General features: G+C 41.1%; 1 protein-coding gene across 1 annotated transcript in view; it reads right to left on the bottom strand.

Moving 5' to 3' along the window:
* The window catches only part of LOC144786174 (voltage-dependent T-type calcium channel subunit alpha-1H-like), a 1,055,750-nt gene that overhangs the window by 195,934 nt on the left and 845,494 nt on the right, over positions 1–14,322 (bottom strand). The gene's annotated exons all lie outside the window — the stretch shown is intronic.

The following is a 14,322-nucleotide window of genomic DNA, read 5'->3' as shown; positions in this document are numbered from 1 at the left end:
TTTCTCGTTACTTTTCCCTTTCCCATTCAATTTCCCTTTCGTTTTTCCCTTTCCCTATACAATACCCTTTCCATATCTCATATCCCTTCCCATACCCTTTCCCCTTTCCCATCCCTTTCCCTTTCCTGTTCCCCTGCCCTTCCCACCTTTTCTCCTGCCTCTTCTACTTCCCTTCCCTTTCCTGGACAGAATGCTGTCCAGGAATTATAACTGTGCTGTGAGGGATTATAACATTAAAGCATTTTCTGTCAATCGTGGGGACAGAGACAGCCCTCGTTTTAACCGCATGCGCGCTAGAGGTTTTCCCGCTGCGCGCTGCGATTTCAAAATTCGCAGGTTACGTGACAAGGTCAGCTCGTCATCCGCGTAGCGCAGGTAACGCCCATGACGAGCTGACCTTGTCACGAGCGCCGAAGGGGTTAACAGGACACAACATGTACTTTAAACTGGTTACACTGCACTCTGGTCATCCTGGGTTTCTATTGCAGAGCATGTTCCACTTTATGTATGTGGAATTGGTATGGTGCAAAACTAGCTGAAAGGATGTGTATGGCTGCACAGGATTATCGGCTAGGATATTGTGAATGAGTAATGCAGGGGTAGCTTGGTTCTGAGAGTGGGAGTGGACAGTTACTGTTTCAGGACAGTGTTTTTCAAAAAGGGGCGTCTTCATCTAATTCCTACACAGAAGTAGCATTGGGGCAGCCCTGATAGGTACAGGGGTGTCGTTTTGTTTTAGTTTCTGGCTGTCTAGAGAGAGCAGGCCTCTGCCTACAATGTACACTTCTGTATTTGCAGTCTGATGATGCCATGGCTGTGGGTGTATTAAGTGCCACCAGATTTAGTGAGCTTGTCAGCCAGAAATGAAATTAAAATGCTGAGCAGCATAAAAAGAAATACTATTAAACTAAATGTGTACAAAGTCTCACAAAGACACTAATCATTGGGCTACCCATAATTGGCAGAGTTGAGTACTTTTCCTACATTTCGGCTTTAGCATTGCTTTATCCCCTAACATGGCAATATTTTCTTGGAAGCACTAGGTGCTGTTGAAAAGGGATGCACTTTGCAAGTTATCAGTTAAACCGGTCTATTTGAGATTTCGCAACTGGATGGACGTTTGCAATATTTTTTGTAATTAAAAACGGGAGTGCAAGACCCCGTTTTCATGGGGAATTCCAAACACAGAGAGCTTTGCCACCTCTAGGTTGCCATTAGTGTGTGGAGAATTACGAGACCTTTGTCAGAGACAGCCCTGCAATTTCGCAAACCTATGGATAACATCCTTCAAAATTATAAAGAGGTGATAAGATACTATTCTGGTTTATGGTGCTCAAAAGGAGCATCATGTATAAAAATTAGACCTGGGTTCTGACTAGCACTGTCCAAATATCGATCATGAAGAATATTTGCCGGTGTCTGAGCCTGGCCCCGGCCACTAAGATTGCCAGGCAGTAGCAACCTGGAACCCAAGGAAATAATACAAGCCTCTGCAGCCCCTGGGGTTCAGGGGTCCTCCATACCCAAGGGGCTCCAATTCAACTTCAGGTCTGTGCATTTCAGTGAGGTAAGGGAGTCTCAAGCGTCCCTCTGCAGGGAGACCACGTCATTTCAAGTTACACCACTGCTTGGACCCCTTTCGTACTTTAGAACTTCATGTTGAGTCCTTGGGTTTGGTGGGCATTGCCATGGACCTCATGGTTTACCAATGATATTCAATATGAATTTAGGGAGCTGGATGTCGCAGTCTAACGCATTTTCAGAAGAACTTGGTTAATTAACAACTTTTGGGTTTTGGTTAAGCCCAAATACCTCTGACCTTTAACCCAAATGACATTCTACTGACTGCTTTAACATCAGGTCAGCAAAGAAGAATACAAAATGGCAACCACTTGGTAGACACTGCCTTACAATCTGCCTGCAGCCCTTCCTCATAAACCTCACATGCTTCCTTTTTTGATGACACAAAAGCATGCTTACCAATATGTCTACATCCCTTCCTCATAAACCTCAAGTGCTTCTCTTTTTTTTGCCACAAATGTAACTAAACCTTTCTGAATTGTCTGCTACTGCATACAGGTTTTATTTCCCACAAGTTACTTTGGGAAATACATGAATGACCCTGTGCTGTAGGCACAAAATGGTTGACAGGTGGAAACCGCTAATATATTGTTTAAAATAATTAAAAAAAATATAGCAGTGCAAACAGATGTGCGAAAAATCCTAAATTTACGACTGTACCTCTAAAAAGAAATCTCCCCATTGGCTTTGCCTTACACGACTAATGCACCAGTATAAAGAGAGAGGGTTGCTTGACTCAGCCGGCCTCTGAATATTTCATGCTGAGAGAATAATGCGCCTGCCGGAGGGCGAGATTTAATGCCAGAATTAATGCCCAGACTGGGAGATCACTCTTCATTAAATCCTAAGGGTTGGATGGAACAGCTAACAGTAGTTAAATGCTCTTCAGGTGAAAGTAATATGATAAATTTTGCAATCCTTGGTAAATAGCAAAAAAGAAGATATCACTTGAAAGGGCCCCCTGGTGAACATGAAGCCGACATAATATATAGAAATAGTAGCTCTTTAAATTCCCAGTCAATTTCTGCATTTTGTTATAAACATAGGCTGCATTTTCGCAGCCTCCAGCCCGCACATTGTGTTAGGTTTAGGAAGTAATGGTTATCTAAAATCACGAGCTTTGACACAGGAACAAGCATCATTGAAGCTTTTTGGATTAAAATACTCTAGAAAAGCAGAATATACAGGACCAAAAGAAAAGCCAGCTTTCCAGCAGAGGTCATGCAATAGGCAGTTTGTCAGTGATGGGCACAGCACTGCAAACAAATAAATTGCAGTCGTCTTTAAGATGCAGGGTGTAGTGGATAATGCATTGTATTGAGGGCTAGGAGTCGGCAAATTTCTGTCTCAACACGTAAGTTGTGTAGTAAGCTTTGCACCCCTCTTGGCCAGGCGCTCCCTGCAAATAGAAGAGGGGCGCTATTAGTCGCTCAACGGGCACAAGCAAAGAGGGAGTCCCTCATCGATGTCGCCTCAAGGGAGGGTTTCCTGTGATGTCATCCGGGGGCGCTGCCTGGGACTGCAGAATATAAGGCATCGTGAGGCAAGGGATTGGCCTCTTTTCCCTCCACTGCGCACCGCATTCCACCCTACCACATTTTTTGCACACCATGGTGGTTATTTTGCTGTTGGCAATGTGTAACAAATTTACACAACCTATTGTGGGAAGGATTATCTGTGGCACTGGTTCCCTGACCTTCGGCTCTATATATTCATTCATTTGTGGGTAGCGAATCAGGAGCCCGATGATGTCAGCAGGTGACTCTAGCTCCACCCACATGGACGATGTTGCTCACATCAGCTAATGGGTCTTAATGGAAATACTTTCTTTCTTTTACCACCCCTTACTGAGTGGAGAGCTGGCTGTACCATTGTGAATTCCCTACAGGATTTACATCGTGAAACCATTGCTCAGGTGCGGTACTCTGAGAACATGGAGGTTTCCAGGTCGTTTGCTCTACGGAGAGAGGTACGACAAGGATGTATTTTAGCACCCTTCCTGTTTAACCTTTATATCAATGATCTCGACAAGGTTTTATCAGCTGCAGCTGTTGACTGTCCATACATAGGGAGACGTCCATTTCCAATTCTTTTATACACGGACGACGCGGTTCTTATTTCAAGAACTGCTAGGGGTCTGCAGTCACTTTTGGAACTTTTCTCCACTTTTATGGGAGACCGGGATTTGACAGTCAACAATTCGAATGCATTTGTTATACAGTTGGGGGCTCGGGAAAAAAAATCCCGCTTTCAGTTTAGAGCAGGCATAGCTAGGATTCCACGCACAGATGTTTTTTCTTACCTGGGCGTGGTTCTAGATGACAAACTTACCTGAGGCCCGTTAAAACAGAGAAAAGAGGGAGATATGATGAGACTGAATGGTGCTACATTTGATTTCGCCTCGAATCTAGGTAATAGACCAATTGCGGGACTCATGAAAATATATCAAGCCAGAAGTGTTGCAACTGCTGCTTACGGGAGCGAAATTTGGGGTTATAGTAGTCTGGACCGACTGCAGGTGACGGAAAATAAATTTTTAAAGCGCGTGTTAGGAGTCCCTGAAGGTATAGCCAACTTGATAGTGCACGAAGAACTAGGCATGCCCTTTTTGTGTGATACTTTGGCCCTGCGTCCTATTATTTTTTGGTTAAAGATCTGGACAAGCGAGCACTTGTTGATGACGCAACAAATCTTAAAAGATTGCATGAAACTTGACAATATGTCGAGAATCCCGTAGTTTCAGTATATAAAACAAATGCTGGGAAAACTTAATCACTCAAATCTTTTCAGTAACCCTGAATCAATTTGTAAAACATAGGATTAATTACCTTACTCTGAAATCACAGGAAAGGGAGGAGATTGAATTGTTTAAACCTAGTGTGCGCAAATTTGTTATGTTGAAAACCACACTAGGGGCTGAGCCATATCTACTGGAGGCCCTCACGAATTATGATTGCTATCTGTTGACCAGGTTTCGTTTAGATCTATTTCATCTCCTGCTTGCTGTACCAAGGGGCTGCAGGAAAGGCCAACATTTAGCACCCTGTGGTTGCGACGAGATGTCCCCACATGATATTTTACATTTTATGTTTTTATGTAAGTTTTATGATGTCCCCTGGAAATATTTTTTAATTCCTGTTTTAAAAAATATGTATTTTATACAGGCTCGGCCAGGTCTCCTGTTTCTGCAACTATTGAGGGAAGATTATATCCCTTTTATTGTCGGTTTTTTAAAGTCTGCAATCAAGTCTAGGGCCAGTTTTGATGAATTATTTTTATATTTATGTCTTGATTTTAAATTTGTAAACAAGAAATGAGAGTACAATATTTATGTATTAGGGCTGCTAACGATTATATGTTCGCTGTTTTTTTATATGATGTATTAATGACTAAGGGCCAGATGTAGGTAGGATTGATTTACCGATTCATAATTACCGAATTTTACCGATTCGGTAATTATGAATCGGTAAATCAGAGGGGTGGGTATGTAGGTATTCCAGATGTGCTGGAATACCGAATCGGAGAAAATCGGTATTTACCGATTCGGTAAATACCGATCGGTAATGCCCATTCATTCCTATGGGCTTTGAAGCCCATAGGAATGAATGGGCATTACCGATTCGGTATTTACCGAATCGGTAAATACCGATTTTCTTAAGGGTGCAGGGGTGTCACTTTGACACCCTCTGGCCCCCCCAAAAGAGGCTCGGGTGCCATGTGGCAGGCATACATGCCCTAAGGGCAGGTCTGCCTGTCATATGGCATAGGTGTGCATGCACACATGTGCATGCACACCGGAATCGGTATTTTACCATCAAATTGGATTTGATGGTAAAATACCGATTCGTTAAGGCTTGTGGGACTCAGAAGAGTCCCACCTACATCTCAAATTTACCGAATCGGTAAATATACCGATTCGGTATTTTACAGAATCGGTAAATTTACCGATCGGTAAATTTACCGATTCTGTAAAATTGAGTGCCCTACATCTCAAAATCCAATTACCGGCAGGTAACGGCCGAATTCGGCCGTTACCGACCGGTAATTGGCCACCTACATCTGGCCCTAAATCTGTACTGCAGGGCTGTGTTTTAGTATACTTTTATGGTTTTTAATTGTGAAAAACCGAAAAAAGTTTATATTGAATTGAATTGAATTGAGTGGTGAGAAAATATGTGTGGCTATGTCCGTGAAGTTCATGATCAGAAGGGTACAGTGTCCAGCACAGCAGGCTGGATTCAAATGTAACACCTCTCAGCTTTGCGATAGCTCTACAAATGTCCCTCACCAGCTCAGGGCAGTGACGAGGGACAGAAAAGCAATGAACACATCTCTGAACACTTCAATCTGTGGATTATGGGGATGCTAACAATTATAGCAAATAAAGCAACCATGTCCTAAGGAGAAGGGCATCTGTAGCTAATGTGCATACACCAAGCACTGCACACCATGGTACATACAGCAAATTGTGCACAGGTGAACCCCCTTTATAAATAGCATTTGTACATACAGTGCATGTAAATAAAACAGTTTTAGTTTACTATGTGTGTTCTTGAGCAATAGGTTCACTAGAACACCAACTGAATAGCAGGAAAAGGAATTGTAGTTGGTTAGTGCTTAGATACAATATTAAGTGCTTCAAGGGGAATTTATTAGCAAATCTTTGGCCAAGCATCCCACAAAATGGTAGTGGGATGCCGAAGGTCGTTGCTTTGTTTAGGAGTTGTGCCTCTCCTCCTGCCGCCTCCATCTGGACCACTGAGGTGCTGGAGCCTTTCTTATTTTCCTGACCGTTGAGATGATTCTTTATGTTTTCCAAGGATGGGGGCATGGTCCAGAAGGGAGGAACTTAACCGTGGACCATATGTCATGTTGACATGTGGACATGACAGTTCAAGCAGCAGGGATACCATCCCTGAGTCTGTGGGGGGAGGAAGATACCATCCTTTATTTTTTCTACCACCTCCTAGGGACACGGTAGTTGGTGACACGCAAAAGCCAGCAAATACATTCAATGTAATCACCTAAATTTCTTGGCAGAATCTTTCGGCAGGCATAATCTGACATTTACAGGTTAACAACCTAAGTCTTGTTCTCTTTCGTACCACTGTTCTCTTCATGAGAGTAGAGCATAGACCTTTGGATGGGAAGGGATTGGCCTGATGCTCCAGACTCTCTAGCTGAACCTGTGTATGGGGTTGGCTGGGGAGGACATTGAGATGCTGGTCCTCCAGATCCGTCAGCTATGCCCTCAAGATCTCTACAGCTACGGGATGTGGCTAATAAGGGCCACCGAACCCTAGTAGGGAGGATGCATTACACCAGTTACCTAGTTTTGAGCTTATATACTGTGTTGCTTCTATTTATTCATTTCTTATGACATTGTTGCTATGTAAAATATAAACATTTCAGTTGTACAATCAAATTTTTGGCTTCTGTGCCTCCTCCTTACGTGGGGATGTCAGTAAAAAACTGAAGATGTCTGTCTATGTGACTGCGGTATCTGATTTTAGGTATTGGTCTGACAGGTTGCAACAAATTTTGCAATATCAAAACATGGTAAGTATTTTGAGCTGTGATTTCGGTCAAAAGAAAGCTAGGGTTGTCTGGTCACAACATGATTTGCACTGGTGAGTTTCATATCAAATGAGAGAGTTGAACAACATAATAGAGAGTTAGTCAAGGTAGGGAAAGGGAAAGTAGGAATGGATTGGGTAATCTTATTATTAGTTACAATGCTTTTAGGCATTGATTATTATATATGAGTTATGATAGAAAACAGATTGGAGAATACAATCACATTGTAGAACACAATGTGGGAAAAAACAGGGCATCTTTTAAAAAAATAAATCTTTCTCCTTTTATGAGTAGTGACTAAACAACTCATGAACAATAAAAAAAGAAATCCTTATTTCCGTTGTCATGGCGTTTTTGCTGGAATGTTTCTGGGGCAGTTGGTTCATTATTTCTGAGAGGTGAAAAAACTTTTAGTTTAATCTCCAAGCCTTGGCTGGAGTCTTTTCAAGAAAATGGGGTTGGATCCTGCGAGGAGCAGAATATATGAAAAACAAAAACAGGAGCATCGTGGAAAAAACGAGATGGGAAAGAGTAGAGGATGAAGTACCAAAGAGTGGGGACAGATATGCAGCAAAAAACCCACGTGGAACAGAAAGAACGCTGCTAGACAGATTGAGAAAAAAGGCTAGATGCACTCAATAAAAGCATCATAGATGGACTGCTGTGACTTGCATAGGTTTAGCTTTTTTGATGAGCCTCACAACCTTATAGCAATATGTAAATTAATCTGTGTCATCATAGATATTCAGGCTTAGCACTATATTTCCATGGTTATTTTGGTGTTTTTTTTAATGGCAGAAATATGCAAAAGCACATTTTCTCAGAAAATGACTCTCCATCCTTCACCAACTTGAAATTTGAAGTACTCTTTCATTTCCCACATTGCGTAGACATTATATCCTTCATCTTCCAATGGTAGTTTTATATGCTTTGTCAAGATGGTGAATGGCCTGTATAGTTTAAGAATAGCTGAAAAATGTTGGGCCCTATTCATAAAGGTAAAATTGCATGTAGAGATCTCCAACATTGTAGATCAACACCTACACCTAAGTTTAAATCTTCTCATGGATGGAATTCACCATTTCAACGTGTAAGTGTACTCCTAGATATAGACCTATGGGTCTCCAACCACTAAAATCAGGGTGTATCGACTCCTATGACTGAATTTATAACCAACATTTACTATTAGTACCATTTTGCCTGTTTGTGGAGACCTCTGCCATTTGAAGGAGGTCTCCGCCTATAGAACATAATAGGCAATGTACATTTAAATTAGTTTTAAATTAAAAGAAATACATAATATTTATTTTCAAAATAAAGAATATTAAAACACATTACCTAGCTCATAATCACCAAGAGTGCCACAGTAACAAGGAACCACACACTTGCACTAATATTTTACCTATTACATTTTAACTTATGGTATTGATTTGTTAATTTTTTTTATTTTCCTTCTCTACCCTTTACAGCATTATTTGTGTTGAATTTGTCACAATTTTTGAGGTAATGTATTCTTTTATTTGTGGTTTAAATGAAAAGAAAAGTTATAATTTACAGTATATTTTATCAAATTGTCATTATGTGTATTACGAGATTACCATTTCTTTTGTATTTGAAAACCTATTTAAAAATAAATTAAAGAATATTTAAATATCAATTAATTGAAAATAATATATATATATAATGTAAATGTTATATAATTTACTTTAATTTATTATATTTGATATATTTCCTATATGGTAGTGATATTGCTTGCCTTCATATACATCTGTGGGAGTGTATTGCTGTACCAATGGTTGGTCATGTGTGATGCTTGACTTACAAAAAGGCTGCTCTGGAGTGGAGTATATTTGAGCTTGTTTTGTTAGTAGAACTACTGTATTGAACATCGATTGTCTTAACTTTTATGATGATATGTGTTTTCTATTAGCATTTCCCTCCCTACACTCCTTCTTCTATTCCCTATAACCTCACCACTTTTGTAGTAAATATTCCCTGTTTTACAACTCTTACCATATGTCTCCCCCACATTTACTTCTAAATCCTATACCTATGTGTGTGAAAATCTCCACAACCGGGGCCGAAATTTTCATACCAAAAATATAGGCGGGTGGAGGCTGAAATCTCTGACAAGAGGCTTGTGAATTTTAATCTGTGGTACGTAAAGTAGTAGTACTGTATGCACACCAAAATAGCGTCTGTGAATAGGCCCATATGTGATTACTTACATTTTGCTAGACTGTCACCCAAAAACACTCCCACACTGCATAGAGATTTATTTTAACTAACAAACCATAAATCTGGTTCATTGTCCACAGAGTAATTCTGATAGGTGAGCAGAAATGTCAGCTCATCTTGACTTTGCTCTAAGAATTATGACATGTGTACCAGCAGAGTTATATGCACACAAAAGATCATCTTCCATACCAAAAAAAGACAGAGAAGAGGAGGGAAGTGATTGATAGATAGATAGACAGATATTGTATGAGATAGATATTTATTGTCTGAGATAGATAGATAGATAGATAGATAGATAGATAGATAGATAGATAGATAGATAGATAGATAGATATTGTCTGCCTATATGATCGGTAATCTAGTTTACAGAGATCAGACTTTGTAGCTTTAATCCAAACTGGACTTCTCATTGGCTGAAAGATTTTTCTAATCTACTATTTATGGTTAGTAGAGCCATGGACATGTTTGCAAATTTCCATTGTGGCAAAATGAGGTAGAGAAATGTATGATAGAGACTACCATACGGCACTCTAACAACATAGACTGATGAAGCATAACAAAAAGATGTATCAAACTGTATCATTAGGAATAATAATAATAATAACAACAATAGTGGAGCTTGTAAAGTGCATAGATAGCTACTGTAGAACAAAGTGTCCCAGCACTGCAGTCCAAGATACCATGTGCTACATACTCGCAGAAAGTAACGGCTCACTCTATCTGAACAACTAATTTGTTTCTAAAAAAGGAGTTCCGAAGGCGCCTGTTGGACAGAAAGAGGCAGCGAAGTCCACTGTTTCGAAGCTGGAAAGCTAAAGAGCTGCCACCAAGGTGCACTTTTCTAACTTTTGGATTGCAGACCCTCCTTGCCTCCGAGGATCTGAGATTCCATAATGGGCAATAGGGTTGAATAAAAGGCTGTATGTACCGTGGGCCACTGTCTGTCAAAGTTTTATAGCAGTAGCACAACGCCTTGAACAGATCCTCTGCTCCACAGGGAGCCAGTGTAGCTTAGCAAGTGAGGTTCCCTTGGAAGGATATTGAGTAGGAGATGAGTCACCGTGTTCTGCAGTCACTGGGAGTCACATCATACGAGACTGTGACACCTCCAGATATAGCATGTTACAGTAGTCCAGCCTTGAGATGATTAAGGCCTGGACCAAAGCTTTCTTTGCAGATTCTGTGAGCAAATCCAGGATCTTTTTCAAAGTCTTGAGGATTCCGAAACATTTCCCAGTCACCGCTGTAATTTGGCTGTCAAAGGATAGCTTCTGGTAAAACTAAATGCTAGATTTTTAAAGGCCAAATGTTAGAGGCCACCAAGAGGTCGATCAGATGTTGGGTTGTTTGCCCAGCATAAAGACCTCTGTCTTTCCTGCATTCAACTTTAAAACATTTTGCTCCATCCACCCAGCAACCTCCTAGACACAACATTAGCAAAGTAGCCATGGTTGCAGCATCCGGATCCTGATCAGCTGAGTATCATCAACATAAGTGATCACTGTGAAACCATGATGTTCAATGACCTTAGCCAAGGGTATCATGTATATATTAGACAAGGTTGGACTGAGGGACAAACTCTGAGGTACTCCCTGCTGCATATTAAACACTTTAGGGTGGTATGGTTTTTGACACATCTGGAAGGTGCCTCTCTGTAAAAAAGAAGTAACCCACCGTAAGGCCATATTGTCGACATCGCATCTCCACAGATGCGCAATCAGCAGATTATTCAATCCGGTTTTGATTGCCACACTGAGATCTAGCATCAAAAGAGCGACAGTGTCTCCTGCATCCAAGATTTGATTAATGGATTCTGAGGTTAGCAGCAAGCCCGATTCCATACTTTAGGATGGGAGAAACCCCAACTGTGTACTATGAAGAAGATCATTAGCCTCCATGAACGGAGAGCTGTCGAGTCACACGCTTCTCAGTAACTTTAGCCAACAGTGGCAGCAATGAAACAGGTCGGTAGTTTTCGGGATAAGTAGGATCTGACAGTGACTTTTTGAGCAGAGAAACTACCATTGCATACCATTAGGATCTGAGAATACCAAATAAATCAAATCCATATCACGTCCTGAGACAATTAGAATAAGAAAAAAGCTGTAAAATAAAGTTTTTCACAGACTTTATCTTTGGCTCCTTTTGACAAATTAACAACAAACATTCCAGAATAATTTCTTAGGTAAATAAGAATATTCATTCTGAACTTGGTAAGATTGCTAAAGGAGGCAAAGATTGTATCGGCCCAAGAACCAAATTTAAACTCCTTCAGCAAGTTCTGTTCATCCTGAAAACAAGAAAAGTGTAGGGCATGATGTTTGAGGTAGAGCAAATATCATATAAGGCATAACTTATAGATTTAGTAAAGAATGATGAATACAAGTGGGATGTATTACACAAGAACTATACTGTTAGTTCCTCTTCACCAAACGTGACCAAACTTTCAAGAAAAAATGCTTAGGTAACTCAGAGTAAAAGGGCTTGATTATTACAGGAGATACTGTTGGTTATGCTCCGTGTGCTATTACAGCTACATGCTGCCTTCACATTTTGTATACCTGAGAGGTACACACATGAATTGAAGTGAGCCCACAGCCAAAGGCTGCAAACTGTGCTTGGTGTTATATGAGGGGAACACACACAGTACATAGTTGCACCCCACAAATCAATCAATCAATCAATCAGGGGCTTATAAAGTGCGCTACTCACCCGTGAGGGTCCCAAGGCGCTGGTACGAATGAGGTGTAACATGCACATCTCCACAGTGCAATGCTTTGCCCCATTTTTAGGACCCTGAGTGGTACCCACAGAGCACAGTCAGAGTCAATTCGCAGGGTTGACCAATCACATGCATATAAGACAGAGGCTTTGATTGATGCACTTGAGTGGCACGCATGGAGGTGAAAAGATAGTTGTTCGGACACCCCAAGTCTGCCATTGGCTACTGTGGTTCAGCTCACTTTTACTCATTGGCTGACTGGGTTGTTCATCAGCCATGGTTTCAGCGCATGGCATATCGCAGATGTTAAGTACTTAAAAAGTTGTTTCCATCCGTAATATGCTGTTTTCAAGCCAGCAATAGTTCCCCTTGTCCCTCCAACCCACCTCTACCCCACCTGAGTAACTTCAGTGGCTCATTCCTTCCCCCTGACCTGTTCAGCTTATTTTTTTTAATCAGTTATTCATATATTATTTGTATATTGGGCCTTGTTGTTGTAAAATGCTACTAGGGCAATTTCTGTATATTTTTTCCTGCCTTTAATTCCATGGAGCAAAGCCAGGCACCATCTGCATCTTCTGCTGCATGTGTTGTGTGAGGGTGCACTGGAAATGATGAGCGAACAAAAGCAGACCATTAGATCAATGACGTAAGCACAGATGAAGTAGCCGACTGCCAGGCTACGTCAACGAATATGTGCAGAAGGAACATGTTTCTTCCAGTATGCTGTTACCAGTGTGTATGTGTTTCCACACAGTAGATTTTTTTTCTAAAGTTCTGACCATGTTGAAACTGTGAAGTACAGTGGGTGGCAGCACCTCATGATTCATGTGTATACATGCACCACAACACATATGTCAAGACACATGCTCAGATGGCATCCATCTTGGATCCTTTGATTCCTTGACAATATGGCTGCCCTGTTTATGAATCATGATGGATCTGCATGTATGTGCTATCACATGCCACAACCCAAAACAATTGGCTAAGACAGTAGTTCAGCGCTCGCCTATAAAATCAAGACCCGTTGATTTTGTTGTGCTTGCTTATTTTAAAGATTACTTTGTTCTCTTTTAATTAGGCATCAGGTGAGGGTCAGACTGAGTTAAAGAAGTGCCAGACATATTGTAGGCTTTAAACAGAAATCCCAATGCTATACATTTTTTTGGTAGGTTCCATAAAACTAGCCATTACAAATAGTTTTGAAGACACCCCTTTGGGAATTTAAATGTCACAAATAGACACCAAACTGTATACACAAAATACACCACCAGAGAAACACACCATATGTATTACGATACCATCACCACCAACACAGGCAAGCATCTTTCTGAGTCTGCCGAGTTCTGCCAAATGGAAAGGCCTTCACATTTAAAGGAGATTACTTTGCATTTCCCCCCTGGAATTTTAAAACAGGTATTCCTTTCATGTGTCTGTGACACAAAGAAGCCTTATATGTGATCCTTAAAAAATCTCACACACTACAACACGCAAGTTCAGATGTATTTTTTTTTTTTGTGCAAAGCAGCGCAGCAACCAAAGTTGTTGCTTTGTATTACGCAAGGGAAAGGAAGCAGCGCAGAGCCACATCTATTAAAAATTATCAGCTGCTACTATGCACCCCTGTGCTGCTGCACAAACAGGCTGCCTAACACCACGCACAACCTTAGCAATATGGAGCTGAGGTGTGACTGGGCTGTCTAGCATAGGATTTGTACTGGCAGCAGTTCAAAACCCTATGGTAGTCAAATTCTTACATTCCCACACATTGTATGTGTGCTGCACAGTGCAGCACACCAGCGGCGGCTGGCACAGGTAAGCGCGGTAGGGCGGTGGCAGGGTGGGAGTTGGAAGTCAACAGACGATGAAATAGATATAAAGAAATAATACCTATTCTGTCGTTTGTCGGCTTTCACCCATGCAGCGCCCTGCCACTCCTCACCGCGCTTACCTGTGCCAGCCGCCGCTGCAGCACACATACAATATGTGTAATGTTTAGAGAAATTAATAGCTCAAAACTATGGATAATTATTTGCACTCATCTGCCAAGTTACACCTCAGTATCCGTCATTTTTGGAATGTAGCACAAAGCTGTCTTTGCGATGAGAAAAGGGCACCTTTCTAGCACAAAATTCTTTTAGCGCTGGAAAGTAAATACCACCGCAAGAGTTTGCAACGCTTTGCAGCACTCTAGGGCTTATTTA

The sequence above is a fragment of the Lissotriton helveticus genome, chromosome 10, assembly GCF_964261635.1.
Source record: "Lissotriton helveticus chromosome 10, aLisHel1.1, whole genome shotgun sequence".
NCBI classification, from domain to species: domain Eukaryota; kingdom Metazoa; phylum Chordata; class Amphibia; order Caudata; family Salamandridae; genus Lissotriton; species Lissotriton helveticus.
The sequence above is the reverse complement of the archived record's forward strand: the minus strand, read 5'-3'. Positions and strand labels throughout refer to the sequence as shown.